Raw genomic sequence first — 12,933 nt, 5'->3', positions numbered from 1 at the left:
GAAAAACCCATCAAGATGGTTGATTAAAATGTGTGGTTGCATCTTATTGAATGCTGAGTGTTGGTTGCTGTCTGTTTAGACAGGGGTACTTCTATTGCTGTCAGATTGAATTGCTTTCGGGACAAACGTGGTTGAGCTGAGCTGAGCTGAATTAACTTCTTCGATTCATATGATTCAAATAACCAGAAGTCAATGTAACTATTTTTCTTTTGTTTTTGATGGATGCAGAGTTAATATTCCTGCTAGAAAATGATCACCTACTCCGAAATGAGCGATTTAAAAAGAGACCGGAACAAAATCTTAACTGTCCTCCTCTGTCGGAACTTTATCGTGGGGCACCAGGTGGAAGTGGTTCGTTTCTTAAAGCCCGTTAGCGGTGTTGTGTTAGTGTCTTTGTGGACTGAGTTGGAAGGCGGTTGTGTTGTGTTGTGTTGTGTCGCGACGTGACGTGTCATGTCATCGTGTCCCAGATAAATGTTTGAGTTGTTAAAGTAACAATGTCTTCATCTGAGAGTTTGAGAGAGTTGATCATCGAGCGACTAACTGCTGCTGCTGAAGAAATATTCGGACTCTTTGAAAGAACTGTCGTCCAGTACGAGGAAGAGATCGATCGTCATCGCAGACTGCTGGATATCACCTGGAAACCTGAGATAAAGTTACACAGAATAGGTGAGTGCAGGTAGAATGGTTTAAATGAACTAACTAATGAATGGAAACACACAGTTTGGAGAAGACGCGGAGGAAAGAGACTCAGCTAGAAGGTTGATAACATGCTAAGAGGCTAACTAGCATAGCTATTGCTTACTACTAGCTAACATGGATGTGGTTAGACCAGCCACCGTAGGACATCTTTGTCACTGTGATCTATCTTCACTTCACTGACGTGCTACAACAAACACTTCTTCATATAAATACATTTTTATTTATAAAAAAACATTCTCCATGATTCACTGAACATAAAACAATGGTCAGGAAGGAAGTTGTAGGAAAGGGTCTGTCATAGTGTGGACTGACTTTATTTACAGCAACCAGTGCGTTGGTATGCCATATTAAATATACGGTTTAAATTTGACCTGCGATTTCCTGTCATTGTATTAGTATTCCTTATGTTGTGTCTCCTTGTCCCTCCAGACCTCCCACAGCAACATGTCTACACAGAGGAGGAGGTTCTCACTGACCAGCAGCTCTGTAACCAGGAGAGGAACTCCAGTCTGGACCAGGAGGAACCAGAACCTCCACAGATTAAAGAAGAAGAAGAAGAAGAAGAAGAGGAGGAACCAGAACTTCTACTGATTAAAGAGGAACATGAAGAACTCTCCTGCAGCAGTCAGCAGGGAGAATATCTTGTACTTAAGCAGGAGACAGATTTCTATATGGAGACTTCTACTGATGAGGAAAGTGAGCTCAGTGAAACAGAACTAAACAGTGACCAGCTCCTTTCTCATAACTTTCCTGGAGCTGAGAGCCCAGATCAGGGTGGAAGCAGGCACGTAGAATCAGGATCAACTAGAATTGCAGAGCTGAATCCAAAGAGGAGACATCACAGTGACACAAGTCACAGTAATAATGTTGACAACTCTCTCATGTCAGAGAGTCCGTGTGATACTGACACAGGTAGAAAGTCTGTAACATGTGACATCTGTGGAAAAACATTCATTTCTAAGTCCAGTTTGAACAGACATTGCAGAATCCACACAGGTGAGAAACCTTATTGTTGCAAAACATGCGGGATGAGTTTCAGTACCCGCAGTTATTTAACTGTCCATGTGAAGACTCACACGGGTGAGAAGCCATATGCTTGTGAGATGTGTGGTAAAACCTTCAGACGAAGCTATGAATTAATTGTCCATGTGAGGACTCACACAGGCGAGAAACCTTATTGTTGCAGAACATGTGGTAAAACCTTCAGTCAAGGCTCTAGTTTAACTGTCCACATGAGGACTCACACAGGCGAGAAACCTTATTCATGTGAAACGTGTGGTAAATCCTTCAGTCAGAGATATTACTTAATTGTCCACATGAGGACTCATACAGGTGAGAAGCTGTATTCTGGTGAACCATGTGGTAAATCCATTAGAGATGTGGTTTCATTCCCCACATGAGTAGTATTCTTGTGGAGCACCTGGTTAAAAAAAAAAAAGTCAAAAATATCATTAATTGCCCATTTGAAAATGTGTGCTGGTGAGAAACCCTACACTTGCAAATCTTGTGGGAAAACCTTCAGTGTAAGTTGTACTTTAACTAAGTACATGAGGACTCAGGTGAGGGGTCGTCTTTTTGAAACATCTGTGGGGAAAGAGACCTCTGGGAAGTTGAGTTTGAAAAAGAAAAACAACACTTGACATCCTTTGTTTGTCAAACCAAAGGTTGTGCAGGAGCCACAGGAGAAGAAGAGACAACCAGACTCTTTTTATGGCGAGAACTGATAGAACGTGACTAACAAAACAGCTCTTCCAGAGACTCTAGTACCATGTGTAGAAACTGATAATGGATCAGTGTGATGAAATCCTTCTGTTATTGACAAATTTGACCAGGATACCATAATCTGTATGCGTAGCCCTTGTCTGTCTGTCACACATGGACACCACCATCTTGAGATAAACCATCCAGATGTTAATCATCAATCAGGGACACATTCCCAGCACTGACTTGACTCTACTTACCTTTAAGATCAATTTTTATCTTAATCTGTATGTTTAAATAGTTCAGATGGGGTTTAACCCAGATAATAGTCTGCATAAATTGTTAACTTCAGTTTAGGTAGAAACTGTGTTTTTATTTTTCACAGAGTGACTGACTTGTAGACATCCTCAGTTAATGTATATTATGGCATGTGTATCTTTATTTTTATATTGACTGAAAAAGTTATGGCCTTTTTACTTGTTTTATTTCAGATTTATGTTAACATTAAATGACATATTTTACAATCAAGGAAAACTGTCATTCATCTGAGTACATAACAATAAGAAACTTCACTAAATAAAAAATGTTGAAATTCTTTCGAAATGATTTGCGTGCTTGTTTTATGAAGCGAAACAGGTGCAGGCTACAAAGTGGTTTCTTTGGAATTGAGGTTAGGCCTTTTTGTTGATCATCCAATGTCCACTTGGAAGATCCAAACCATGCTCTGAAGTCTTGAGATGTCGCTTCAATATATCCCCAAAATTATTAATTCCTTGAAGCATCATCTATTTTTGACTCTTGTAGTTCCATTCATCATTGAATCCATCACTTTGTACGAAATCATCCGACTTCTCTGACTAAAGAAAGATTGTTTATATAACTCTGTCTTCCATTATTGAGAGAAAAAAAATCATACTTCATTGGATAAGTGTTTTGAATGTCATGAAGTAAGACTGGGACGTGGTGGAATCACGCTCATTAAATGCATCTGTATTAACTGTAATAAATCAAAGACAGATCAAGAACAGTTCAGCCCAGTAGTCCAAGGTTAGTTTAAGACATTAAAGCATATTTGTGGGGGTCAGTTCGAAACATTAAATCATACTAATGAGAAGTGACAAGACAAGCAGAGGTATATACACCTGGTACCCGGGTCAACTAGCCTTTGGTACTTTCACGCCGCCAGAAATCCCGGGTAAGACCTCCCACTGTGAGAGCTGCGTGCCTGTTTTTTCCTCCCTCATACGTCATCGCGTACATTGCAGATAAAGTTGCAGTTTGTTGATGACCTGAAGAATGGACCCGTCAACCCCCGCTCTTTCTAAAGGCTGACATTAGAATAAATCATTGTGTCCTGCACAGAGCCCGATATCTGCCGAACAGAGCCCGATATCTGCCGCGCAAATCTCCTCTTCTTCTCGGATGCAGAGCGCTGCCAATATCGTTAAAAAAGTGTGGGAGATCGCGATACAAGCTGTATATAAACACAGTCGCACATACATTCCTCGATCGGTACAATTTCCCAAACATGACGTTCATATATGAGCTTCCATTAACAATCGTGTAACAACACATTTGATTTGTTTGATTGAAAAATAGAACAAAATCTCTGCCCTTCAGAGATCAGTCTTTATGAGAGTAGACCAAAACTTGTTTTGCTTCTACAATGATACAGTTGGTCAGGCCGTCGGGTGACAAAATCATCAACATCAGAGCGAAAAACCCGGGTTGATGCATTCGCGTTCACATCGAAGCGCGTCGAGCCGAGCTGAGCCGAGTCGATAAAAACCCTGGTCGATCCTTTAACATCAAGCGATTTTTACTCGATGTGGAAGGGGCTGTTAATTTAGCACACAGTCTTACTTCAGTCAACTTTATCTCTCTCCTCAGTGAAAATTCAACGTCACAGACGCGGACACAAGTAGGGGTGCGTTTGCTTCTCCTGGTGATTGGTGTCTAACTGTTGTTATAGCCCGTCCGGGCGGTTCATGCCAAACTCGAATCAGATCCACCACTGACAAGTTGCCCAATAAGAATCCAGAACATCATCAAAAGACGTACATTTTTCTCAATAGACGCTGGGTGTGTTAAAGCCGTGTTGACAGTCAAGGGGCAGACTACAACACTGGGAAACCGCAGGGCATCAGGGCCACTGATGGCCATGGCCCTCGCGTAATTCCTGCCCTGATTGTGACCAACATTTTTCAGATTCAGTGTTTATTTTTGGGACATCAGTGAAACAGGAAGACATCTGTATCAAATACAAAGGCATGTGGGAGGTGGGAGGAAGGTGGATATTAAAAGTAGGGAAGGAATTATTATAACACGTCTGAGAATAGGTTGTACGGGTCTCAATCACACATTATAGAGAATAGGCATCCAACCGGAAAATGCACCCACTGAAACCAGCCAGAAACAGTTGAACATGTACCACTGCACAGCCAGGAATATGATATTCAGAGACACACTGTGAGAGAGTGAATAAACTTAGTCTTCAGTTCAAATCATTCAAATAATATAGAGAATTGTTTATTGATTCGGTATATTTATTTTGAGAATAGAGTTAATATTTCTGTAAATATTTCACAAAGTTTTGATTCACAGCAAACATGAATATTAAACCAACAACTCCCCTTTCGAGCAGGAGGCTGCGCAGCATCTATCTATCTCCGTCTTCAATTATATAAAATAAAAGTTGTGCTGCAGATTTTAAAACACATACTGTATCAGAGCAATTGTATGAAACTATGAATAAGAATCAATAACAGTGTCCGGATGAATAAACTTTGTCTTCAGTTGAAAAAATACAGCATGCAGACGTACAAGTTAGATCAATCTATTGATTTTTGTTTTGTCTTTGGGGCATGCAGAGGTAATATTCTTGTTACAAAATGAAGATATGATCTGAAATGAGAGATTTAAAAAGAGACCGGAACAAAATCGTAACTCCTCCTACTCTATCGGAACTTTATCATGGGACACCAGACGCAAGTGGTTTGTTTCTTAAAACGTGTTTATAGTGTTGTGTTTGTGGACCGAGTAGGGACACGGTTGTGTCATGTCGTCGTGCTCCAGGTAAATGTTTGAGCTGTTGAAGTAACAATGTCTTCATCTGAGAGTTTGAGAGAGTTGATCATCGAGCGACTAACTGCTGCTGCTGAAGAAATATTCGGACTCTTTGAAAGAACTGTCGTCCAGTACGAGGAAGAGATCGATCGTCATCGCAGACTGCTGGATATCACCTGGAAACCTGAGATAAAGTCACACAGAATAGGCGAGTACAAGTAGAATCCGGCGTGGTGAAATACACGCAGCCTATTTGTTTCCATTTGAATTTCCTGTAAGCTCTTGCAGCAGTAATTTGTGTCGCTTTCATAATTTAGACGGCCAAGTGAACCAGAACCTCCACAGATTAAAGAGGAACAGAAGGAATCAGACTATCTACTACTTAAAGAGGAACAGAAGGAACTCTGCAGCACTCAACAAGGAGAACATCTTGTTCTGAACCAGGAGACTGATTCTTTGACTCCCAATGACAACAGTGAACCAGAACCAAACAGAGACCAGTTCCTCTCTCACAACTCATGCGTAGCTGAAAGTGGGGAAAAATGCTTTAATGGTAGTCAGTTAACTCGCACAGGTGAAAGGCCGTATTCTTGTGAAATGTGCGGTAAAATCTTTGTGAAAAGATCTGAAGCAATTGTACACAGAATGATTCACACAGGTGAGAAGCTGTATTTATGTGAAACATGTAGTAAAGCCTTCATTACAAGTTTTCCTTTTAATTTACACATGACGACTCACACTGGACATAAGACATCTTGTGAGACATGTGGTAAAACTTTTGAGTTCCATTTTAGTTTAATAAGACACATGAGGATTCACACAGGTGAGAAGCCCATTTCTTTGCAAATTTTGTGGTAAAACCTTTAACACAAGACTATTTACTGAACACATAGGATTCCACAGGTGAGAAGCATCCTTTGCAATATTGTGGTAAAACCTTCAGTCACAGTCTTATGTAGTTGCACCATAAAGATTCACACAGGTGAGAAGCCATATGTGAAATATGTGGTAAAACCTCCAGTCACAGGTCTTATGTAGTTCACCACAAGGGGATTCACACAGGTGAGAGACTACATTCTTGTAAGGTATGTGGTAAAAACCTTCTCCCTAAGGTATGCTTTATGTAGGCACATGAACACTCACATGCGTCAAGGATTGTCTTCCTGAAACATCCATCTAGATTAGACACCTTTGACAGAAATTGTTTTACCGTTGAAATCCTAAACATGCTGACTTGATAATGTGTAACAATTAAAAAAAAAAAAGTCCTGCAGAGAGTAAATTATTCTTTTCAGTCATGGCGGTTTCCCCAGACTTTAAAAAAATGCAGTAATAAAACCACTTCTACAAGCAACTAACCTGAATGCTTAAGCAATAAGTAAGTAGAGGCCCATAACAAATCTTCCATTTTTGGGAAAAAATTTTTTGACAGGTTTGTTTGTCAAAAGATGTGCAGGTTTATGATGCAAAACAACCGTTTTTAATGCTAAATTGGTTGAAATCTCACAAGATAAGTAATTCTCCCAGGATCTAAACCCTCACTTCTCACAAATGATTGTATGGGTTTTTCACAACTTCTGGCCTATGTGGATTCTCACGTGTTTAAGTAGTGAGATAGCTGTAAATATTTTTTCACATGTGATACAAAGGTATATAAATTTATTCCCAAACCTTTTGCAAGAATGCATAATTTCACCTGTGAATAGTAACTTTTTTCCCACAGCTGCAACACTGGTAAGGCTTCTCACCATATCTCATCTCATTTTGTAGTTTATTTTCAATGCATCTATTAAACTTCTTGCTACAAAATGGTAAATAAAATAATAATAATAAAAAACATTTTCGTGCATCTTCAGTTTACATCATCTTTGTGTAGTCTGTCTTGTAAGATGTTGTAATGTAATAGAGTAGTGAAGTAGCACAGCAATCGCTGCAGTAATATTGTTGCAGTTATTGTGTCTTGGAAGCAAGTATGTTGCACAATGGAACTGGGAAAAACACTCCCGTACTGTGGTAGTGAGAAATTGAATCCTGAATCTAAAAGTTTAGATCTTAGATGAGCCTTTTTGACACCAAAATACTTGAGCTGAAACAATAGCGTTACATTACAGTTTGCACATTTAATATTGTAGGAATAACTAAAAGGGATAATATTTTTTTTTTTTGGTCATGACATGGCCTGTGGTAGGAGGAACACAGCCCTCGAATTCCCCACCATAGCGTAGACACTTCTGTGGTTTACCATCCACTTCAGTTCAATACAGATTTTATAAAAGATTTCACAGATTTTGTTGCAGGACTGACAGTGGACTATAACCTTTTGTTAATGGCTGGGAAATTTAATGTACATATCCAAAAAGCGTTGAATAAGGTCAGCTGGATTTGGAAAGTTTATTGAAGACGTTTCGCCACTCATCCGAGTAGCTTCTTTAGTTCTGCTAAACTAGTGGGAAATTGGGGTTTATATAGGAAAAACTCTGTGGGTAACACCCACCAGAAATTTGCTTGACCAGAAACTGGGGTCACTAATTTCCATAATGGCTGGTACTTACCTGTCCTTGAATGAGGGGAACTGTGTGCCTAGGCTACTTACCCTATGAATAGAGCTCTAACGAGGCTATTGTCCATGGGAACCTGGAGGCTCAAGGTGTGAATGGTGTCGAAACTTCTTGGGGACAGAAGTCAAAACAGAATTATAAATAGATGGTAAATTAAATCTCAGTCCACCTCCTCTGTTTAGAGGACAATAGCCTCGATATCGGTACCTATACCGATACAAATATCGGATCGGTGCATCCCTAGTTGCTACTAAGACCAACTAACTTGTTGACATTGTCCAATGAGAGGAGAGCTGATGGCTTCTTATTCCAATGTTGCTGCAACTGAAAACAGTCTCCCAGTGAACAGTGGTTGCAGGAGTGGAAACATATTTGAAGTCAGCATTGCCAGCTCATTTTTGTCTTGGTGTGCTGAAAGCTGGGCGGTGTGTTAGCCGAAGTACTAGCAGAATTTTAGCATCCAAGCGGACGTTAAAAGAATGACGTTGAATTGGTCGCTAACCTTATTACTGGAACCATAAGGGCAGGTTCATAGTCTATAAAAAGACACGCAAATGGATTGGCTGCCATGATGTGTGCCGGGCTTGCAACAGGTCTTCTCAGAGTTTTTGATATGCAACGTAATCTAGAAGTTGAAAATGTTGATGATTGACTGGACAACAAAATGGCACAAAACAGTTTTAACCTCATCTCAGAGAACAATTAGAAAATAGCATGTATATTACAATATGCCACATGTTCAAATTGAACAATTTCCAACATGCTTTTTAAAGTTTGTCTTCCCAGAGATTTTTCCCCCACAAATGTTTCAAGTAGAAAACCCTGGAGTCCTCATGGGCTTAGTTAAAGCGAAACTTAGAGTGAATGTTTTACCACGTTATACAACAAAAGAATATGGTTCCTCTCTGGTGTGGGTCCTCATGTGGACAATTAAACTAGAGCTTCTACTGAAGGTCTTACCACAAATTTTGCAAAGGAAGGGCTTCTCACCTGTGTGAATCCTCATATGCCTAGTCAAAGTAAAACTCTTGCTGAAGGTTTTACCACACGTCTCACATGAATACGGCTTTTCACCTGTGTGGATCCTCATGTGGTCAGTTACATGAGATCTTCAACTGAAGGTTTTACCACAAATTTTGCAAAGGAAGGGCTTCTCATCTGTATGAGTCCTTCCGTGGAGAGTTAACTGTTCAGTATTAATGATTGTTTTCCCACAGAATTGTGTAACAAGATGTTCTTCCTGCTGACTGCGCCAGGGTTCCTCTTGATCCACGTTATTCTGAGGAGGTTCTGATTCTTCTTTTTCATCTTAAATCTGTCGAGGTTCTGGTTCCTTCCGTTCCTCTTTAATCTGTGGAGGTTCTGGTTCCTCCTGTTCCTCTTTAATCTATGGAGGTCCTACTTCCTCCTGGTCCATACTGGAGTTCCTCTCCTGAGAGGCATGAGGTGTAGCTGAGGAAGAAAGAGCACACACTTACTGCACACAAGGTGGGAATTGTAGGAAAAGATCTGTTGTAATCTGGACTGACTTTAATGGTAGCAACCAGTGTGTTGGTATCACACATCACATTAATAATCTTCATGTTGACATGTTGTGTCTCTTTGTCCCTCCAGACCTCCCACAGCAACATGTCTGAACAGATCAGGAGGTTCTCGCTGACTGTAACCAGGAGAGGAACTCCTGGTTACAGGAAGGAACCAGAAGGAACTATAACCTCCACTGATTAAAGAGGAACATAAGGAACCCCAGCCTACACAGATTAAAGAGGACGAGAAGGAACCAGAACTTCTGCATATTAAAGACGAAGAGGAGGAACCAGAACCTCCACAGATTAAAGAAGAACGGGAGGAACCAGAACTTCTTCAATTAAAGGTGAAAGATGAACAGGAAGAACTAGATCCTCCACAGATTGAAAGGGAACAGGAGGAACCCTGCAGCAGTCAGCAGGAAGAATATTTTGTTCTGAACCAGGAGGCTGATTCCTTGACGGACGCTCTTAATGATGAGGAAAGTGAGCACAGGACCAAAACCGAACCAGAACCAAACAGCCCAGATCACTGAGGGATCAAGCATGTAGACTCGGGACCTACAAACACAAAGCTAAATCCAAAGAAAAGAAGAAGATGTAAGAATGTAGACGACACTCCCATGTCAGAGAGTAGAAAGTCTGTAATGTGTGATATCTCTGGAAAAACCTTCACGCTTAGGTCCAATATGAAGAGACATTACAGAATCCACACGCGTGACAAATCTTATTGTTGCAGAGCATGTGGGAAGTGTTTCAGTTCCAGTGATGATTTAAATGTCCACTTGAGGACATTAAGGGATTCTGTACTATTAGTCGTTTTACTGTCCACATCAGGATTCACACAGGTGAGAAACCGTATTCCTGTGAAACATGTGGTAAAACCTTCTCACAAAGATACTACTTAATTGTCCAAATGAGGAGTCACACATGTGAAACACCCTTTGCCTGCAAAAATTTGTGGCAAAACTTTCAGTCATAGGTCTCATTCAACTAGGCACATGAAGACTCACGGAGGTGAGGGTTCATCTTTTGAAACATCTGTGAGGGAAAAAATCTGTGGGAAAGCATGTCAGAAAAAAGACTTCTCCCTCTGCCTGGGACAAGAATACCTGAGTTATAGACTTTCTCGTCATCATGTCTATCTTCTCTAAGTCTAAGTGTATATATATATATTATAACAAAATTTTATAATAAGAAACTTCAGGAAGTGTTAAAAATGTCGAAATTACGAGGTGGTTTCTTTTGGATTAAATTCTGGGCTTTTTGTTGATCAGACAATGAAAAGATAATGACAAAGTTCAAACAGAGTCAGAGGTTGTGGAAGTGAAGATACTAGTTGATCATTAATTCAAAAGATGTTTGCTGTTAGACCTACTTACTGGGTTATTCTCAAACAAAAACACAGTGTGTCTGTTGAGGTCATTACTGTCCCCTTCTCCATGATTTACTGGAGACAAGTGCCTTAGGGTTGTGTAAGAGGATGCCTTATTCTATTTTTGTGTGACCAGTTGTTACAGGAATGTGGATCTTCATGACCATCTGTCCACCTTCACTTACACCTGGTGGACATGTATATTCGTAACTTTGGGAAACCAGCCAATCACTGTCTATTTAAATACTATAATGTACTAGACCAATGTTTTTTCCAATGTGCCTTTCATATCCTCTTTGCCACAAAGGGCCAGGTCTACTAAAGGTATGTGCGTATAAAAACATGTGTAAACTCATTGTGCGCTGAAAAAATGTACAAACTGATTTACTAACAGTGCACACTAAAATGCGGATTTCCACCGGACAAGTCAATGTGAGTGTTTCCACCAGGTGAGCTGCAGCGCATTTCAGGAGCTAGGGCTGAGCATATCGATCAAAATATCGATAGTATCAATCTAAATGTCAGTATCTGTATCGGACCAATACTGGCATTACAGTTCCTCTTCCATACGTTCAGCAAATTACTCGTCACAGAGTTCATGTGAGCGTAGCTTCTCTCCAAGTCTGTGCACTGCAGGAGCTTCTCCATGCCCACCTGTAGTAAACAGTGGATACGGAGATACTTTGATGCTCAAATGCTAGTATCGCAGCAGTATTACACAGTTGGAACTGATGTCATTATTGAAATGTGGTACTCCGAAGTGGTGGAAAATGAATGAGCCAAATTTTTATATTTATTATTACAGTGTTGCTTTTGTTTATGTATTTTGCTCAGTACTGTTATTGACTTTATTTTCCATGTTATTGTGTTGTTGACATGTCATGTTTATATTTTTATTGCATTGTTCCTTTTTCTTGTTTTGCACTGATGACTTTTGTTAAGTATTGTAAGTAAGTATTGTTAGTAAGTATTGTATTTAGTAAAGGGGAAATTATTTAGCTTTTGTACTATTAACATGCTTTATACTGTAATTAGTTAAGAAAAGCGGTTTATTTGCCTAAATATTTGTCCTGTATTTTATTATAATCATAATCAACTTTCTATAGGCAAAATTCTGAAATTATTCAATCATCATGACGTTTCAAGAAATATCAGTATCGATATAGGTGATACTAGCCCAGTATTTACTTGGTATCGACTCTCATCTGTGTGAGTCTCATCTCGTCTCATCTTCCATAATCCTCACTAGGGTTGCGGGGGATGCTGGAGCCTATCCAGCCTGTCTGAAAGTTTTCCCACAGATTCTGGCACAGTGCAGCTTCTCATCTGAGTGGATTGTCATGTACTTTGTTCATGCAGACAAATCAAGAAATCTTTTCCCAAAGATATTACAAAAGTATGGCTTCTCACCGGTGAGCTCTTGTGTGGACAGTTAAACTACATATCTGACTGAAAGTTTTCCCACATTTTTCACCTTACAGACTTTCTACCTGTGTCAGTAACACACGCTGACATAGGAGAGTCTACATTCTTAAATGACTTTTATCTTTGTTTCTTCTTTGGGTTCAGCTCTGTTTATTATCCAGGTGTGATATTTTTATGCTCAAGGTGAGTGTCTTCTTTTTGTAGAATGTTGCATCTGAAAGAAAAACGTCATTTCATCTCTTCTCAGAGAATAATTGGATCAGCTGTCTGCTACAACATGTTTTTATTTATTTATTTATTTTGTTAGTTTTCAAGTCAGAATTTGCAACAATAGGGTTTCTCACCTGTGTGGATTCTGTGGGGAGCTAACTAATGAATGGAAACACACAGTATGTAGAAGCCACAGAAGAAGACGCTCAACTAGAAGGTTGATAACATGCTAAGAGGCTAACTAACACAGCTAATGCTACCGGGACTGTTGCTACTCATTACTAGCTAACACGGCTGTGGTTAACCTAGCCAGCAAAGCACATGTTTGTGACCTGTCTTCACTGGTACCGTAAACCGTAAACCACTTCAC

This window comes from Mugil cephalus, chromosome 7 (assembly GCF_022458985.1).
Source record: "Mugil cephalus isolate CIBA_MC_2020 chromosome 7, CIBA_Mcephalus_1.1, whole genome shotgun sequence".
NCBI classification, from domain to species: domain Eukaryota; kingdom Metazoa; phylum Chordata; class Actinopteri; order Mugiliformes; family Mugilidae; genus Mugil; species Mugil cephalus.
The sequence above is the reverse complement of the archived record's forward strand: the minus strand, read 5'-3'. Positions refer to the sequence as shown.